Below are 5,090 nucleotides of genomic sequence, written 5' to 3'. Positions count from 1 at the left end.
TAAACAGTAATGCATTTTTCAGTTATACAACGTTACACTTTTTATAAGTTGAACTTTGAAATAGAAATCCTTTCGTTACGATATTCAATCAAATCACAATTAATTTTTCAAACGTTAGACTTTCAAGCTCCCCCTGGAAACAAAACATTTCTTTACGTTATGGTAAAAAAAATTGTAGATATTAGAAAAATAACGTTACATTTCCACAAAACGCTAATGTTGGGGGTATGTTCCTCTAACGTTAACGTTTAACGTTAACGTTAGGTATGAGCTCCTATAACGTGAACGTTTAACGTTCACGTTATATAGAATATATCCAAACGTTACACATTATTGCAACGTAACGTACAAAAACGTACATTTTACGTTACGTTACACTATCGTTGACATCTCTACTGTAGAGTGTACAACCTTGTTCAGAATATAACAGAATAAAAGAATACGGTTTACAAAGCTTACAGCTAAATCAGCACAGCTAATTCTGGTCAAAAAGTGGCAAAATCAAAACGTTCTAGTTGTGTTGACCCATCTTCCTAAATGTTTTGGTGACCATAAAATATTTTTTAATAAAATATCTTCTCAATAGAGAATCTAGTAAACTATTTGATCAAGACGAATGCATTTCTACAGGTCTAGTTTATACTTGAAAAGAAATGGCGGAATATATTTAAAAGTTTGTTTATTAAGATTTAAGTGATTCCAACTCCTCCAACAGCAGAAAATGGTAAATTAATAATATTTATAGATATTATGTTTACAATTATAATTGACAAATTCAGTAGTTATTTGAAAATAATGAAATACGTATCGTTTTCGTTCTTTCTTTTAATATTAAAGGGCGCTAGCGGTTTTAAAATTTAGATTTGGCAAAACTAGGACCAAATTTAAAATTAAGTCGAATTAGATATCATATAAGTTGAACCACTTTTATTCTACGCATGTTGAAATTCAAGAGAAGTGGTTCAACTAGGTAGACTAAGGTTGAACCACTTTTATTCTACTTATATTGAAGTTCAAGAGAAGTGGTTCAACTAGGTAGAGTAAGTTGAACCACTTTTATTCTACTCATGTTGAAGTTCAAGAGAAGTGGTTCAACTAGGTAGACTAAGTTGAACCACTTTTATTCTACCCATGTTGAAGTTCAAGAGAAGTGATTAAACTAGGTAGACTAAGTTGAACCACTTTTATTCTACTCATAATGAAGTTCAAGAGAAGTGGTTCAACTAGGTAGACTAAGTTGAACCACTGTTATTCTACTAATGTTAAAGTTCAAGAGAAGTGGTTCAACTAGTTAGACTAAGTTGAACCACTTTTATTCTACTTATGTTAAAGTTCAAGAGAAGTGGTTCAACTAGGTAGACTAAGATGAACCACTTTTATTCTATATACCATGCTGAAATTCGAGAGAAGTGGGTTAAATAGGTAGACTAGCTTGAACCACTTTTTTTGTACACACGTGGAAGTTTAAGAGAAGTTGTTAAACTTATTTACGTAGATCAACTGCTTCTTGCTTTTTATTAAATTTGATCCCTGTTTTGTTTTGTGGGTACATTTTTAATATTCTAAAGCACTAACTACTCATCACAAATCCAAGCTTTCTAATCTTTACATCTTTGGAACCTTATGGTGTTTTAAAATATCAAAGGTCTTCGACATCAGGATGCAATCTTATAAGTTTTTGGGAAGTACAATTTGTGGCAAACTACAAAATCCTTAGCGTCCTTTTCTAATTTAAAGATATAAAGAAGACTTCAATCATTCAGTGTTTAGTTTAAGCTGTATGATTATTAAGGTCCAAGGTATCCAGTACTGCTCTTCCAGATATACAAACACTTATGGTGAGATGGTTTCCAATATACAGAGTTTCCTACAAAGGATGAGCCTTCAAAGACGAATCTGTAAAATGTATCCTGTCTGTTTCCTTAAATTCATGATTCCTGTTTACAGCTGTTACATTGCTCCTTTTTTTGTGAAATCATCAAATATCCTAAAGATTAAATGCAAGGCAGAAGTCTCAATTTAATCTTGAGATCGTCTTTACAGTCTCGTCCTTCGTGGGTAATCCTGTACTTTCTTTCACGGGATTGTAATAATATTGCAATAACAAGGTTAACTCATTCATAGATACTAATTAGTATACCACTGAAAGACTGTATTTAATGTGTAATATCAATTTCAACCTTTAGATTGTTTTTTTTTTTCAGATCGTTATTAAAGTCTCATCCTTTGTAGGTAACCCTGTAAAAACATTCATGGAACTCAATGCAAGAGTTTTGATGAAAAAAGATAACTTTTATCCTTGGTAATTCCTTAAGTTTGCAGAGTTGAAAACGATTAACTACTTTATAAACGTATTTATCTGAAAAGCTAATGAGCTTGTAAAGACTAGAGAGTTGAAAACGATTAACCACTTTATAAACGTATTTATCTGAAAAGCTAATGAGCTTGTAAAGACTAGAGAGTTGAAAACGATTAACCACTTTATAAACGTATTTATCTGAAAAGCTAATGAGCTTGTAAAGACTAGAGAGTTGAAAACGATTAACCACTTTATAAACGTATTTACTTTTTAGATTATATCTATGTACGAAACAGCTGAATCGATTATTCCTAAACTTTTTTAAGCAACTCACATCACATGACTCCAAGGGAAGGTTTATTGCCAGGTGGCGGAAACCAGGCGGAAACGTCATGGAGACGTGTGTCTGTACAAAAATAGTGTGTGTAAAGTTAACCGAACCGAAGGCGAGTACTCTGTAGGTATATTATACAGTACATACGAATCTCGGTATTTGTTCAGTCTAGGAGAGTACGTACATTTGTTTATTGTAATTGTTTACTTAAAAATAAGCTTAGTATACAAGCCAAATTTTCATGCAAAGAATATAATTTGATTAAAGTTTACAATAAACTTATCGTTATTCAAGCTTAATTATATTGATAACATTGTTCTGCAATTTCCTTGACTGTAGTCATGTTGTGTGTCTGTACTAAAAGAGTGTGTGTAAGGTTTACCGTGAATAATCAAATCATAAAAGATACACTTGGAGGCTCAACAATCTTATTGAATATACCACTGGATTAATTGATAATGAGCAACATATTGGATGTATTCCGACATCCCCTTCCATACCCTGTAACTGTCCCNCCCCCCCCCCGCAAATAAACTAGATCTAGTAATCATCGATAAATGCCAAATGGATATTGTTTGTCCCAATGGAAATGAATATCCAAAATGCCAAGATGAATAAATATATGAACATTTTCTCACAAATATAACAGCTATGGATGTGTCTGTTCATTAGTTGTAATTTGTAAACGTTTATATTTTTATGTAACTATGCTTTAGACAAATATAAATGATGAATATAGTGGTCATGCTTACTGCATAATCAAATATGTAAATAATGCCCTTTAATACTTTTTTTTATAGATGGGAGATATAATTGAAGAAGAAAAACAATCTGAGGAATAAAGAATTCTAAGTTTACGTTTTGGCGAATGTTTGCAGTTTTTGCAAATTCAAACCTGTGCAAGTTTTGCCAAATCAAATCTGTTTCAGGAAAAATCAAAAATTTGAATATTAAGTATAAATATCAAATACATTTTGTCTCAATTAAGTTTTGTGAAAATATTGGAAATATAATGATCTGCATTTTCGTTATTCCTAGGATTTCAAAAATAAAGTTTGCGCGTTTTGATGAAGCTTCACAACTATTGAGAGGAAAAATATTTGTCCAAATGTCAATATGTATTTACAAATAAAAGGAAAATTGTCAAAATTACAATTTATATGTTTTTTAAGATTTTAAGACAAACCTAAAATCAAGATTAACATTAGATTTCCTTGTTCATTTATTACGGGATAAAAATGTACGCGGTGTCCCACGAAACATGACAGATGTTGAACAGTTTAGAATGTCTTCTTCACCAATTTGTTAAGTTGTTTGATACCCAAAAGACTAATAAAATCTTATGGGAGGCATACTATATTAAAATTGATTTCAAAGTAAAATATATTTTAGCAAAAGATTTTTTTTTAACGAAATAAACTGCAAAAAGACATTTAAAACTATAAACCAACGGTCATGTTTCGTGGGACACCCTGTATTTGATTTAAAAAGTATAAGGTAAAAACGTATTTTATCCTACGCCGATTAGACTATTGTGTTTCTTAGATTTTTTGTTATAATATTAGAGTTCAGCATTATGCGTATTGGGAACTTTTGACGTTATAAATTGTGTACATTTTTTTATGAAAAATTGAATGGAGTACTCGCCTCAAACCATGATTTTTGCAACATGAAATTGTATGCTGTTTGATATTTCCAAATATCAATGATAACCTAACTGATTGGCCCAAAAAGGTTCCTTTGCTTTTTTATTAAAAATGCTTGTTAAAGGTATCTGTAAAACCAGAATGAATTTGCTTATTTATTTCAAGAAAAAAATGTATTAATTCTCAAAAGCATGATATGTAAATGTGATGTTATAGTATATTGTGTCTATATAAAGGTTGAACTTGGGCTGAACTCTTTAAAACCATTATATCACAAAAGTATTTATCCATGTAAATGTGTATATAATTATATTTCACATATATATAAATGTGTAAAATGAATTAGATGTCTTTGTTTGATATTGCTATCCAAATTAAGAACCCATCTGTAAATAAAGCTCAATTGCTTATATTTTATATATTATACATGTATGTTAGCAATAGCTGGCTAAACGACTGCAGACCAAATAAGCTGACATTTTTTTAGGAACCCATGGGTACTCTGGGCACAAAATTTCACTAGAAGGGGATCATTCATTTGGCGTACAGTCCCGTTTTGCCTCTATAAAGTCTGTATTTGTACTGTACTGTTTGCCGGCCCTGGCTAGTTGAAATTCAGCACGGTACATGAAATTAACTGGAATGTACCTTGCATGAGGGTGACAGAGGCTAACAAATTATATTTTTTTCAAAATTTTTGCAGTGTTTTTATATTTCACGTGCAACGCTGGGAACTTTAATGAAGTCTATATCTGACAATTTAAAGTTTTGAATTCAAGGATTTCTGTTTTGTTCCGTGTGCTTACGTACA

The 5,090-nt window shown here is 31.2% G+C and overlaps 1 long non-coding RNA gene across 1 annotated transcript; it reads left to right on the top strand.

Moving 5' to 3' along the window:
• The first annotated feature begins 681 nt into the window (after positions 1-681).
• LOC111703487 (uncharacterized) lies at positions 682-4,693 on the top strand. Its single transcript, XR_002765619.1, has 3 exons — positions 682-724; positions 1,793-1,838; positions 3,434-4,693. It is a non-coding gene; the product is annotated as an uncharacterized LOC111703487 (long non-coding RNA).
• The last annotated feature ends 397 nt before the right edge of the window (positions 4,694-5,090 follow it).

This window comes from Eurytemora carolleeae, unplaced genomic scaffold (assembly GCF_000591075.1).
Source record: "Eurytemora carolleeae unplaced genomic scaffold, Eaff_2.0 scaffold449, whole genome shotgun sequence".
Lineage (NCBI taxonomy): Eukaryota > Metazoa > Arthropoda > Copepoda > Calanoida > Temoridae > Eurytemora > Eurytemora carolleeae.
Note: the sequence above shows the minus strand (reverse complement) of the source record. Positions and strands in the feature narration are given on the sequence as shown.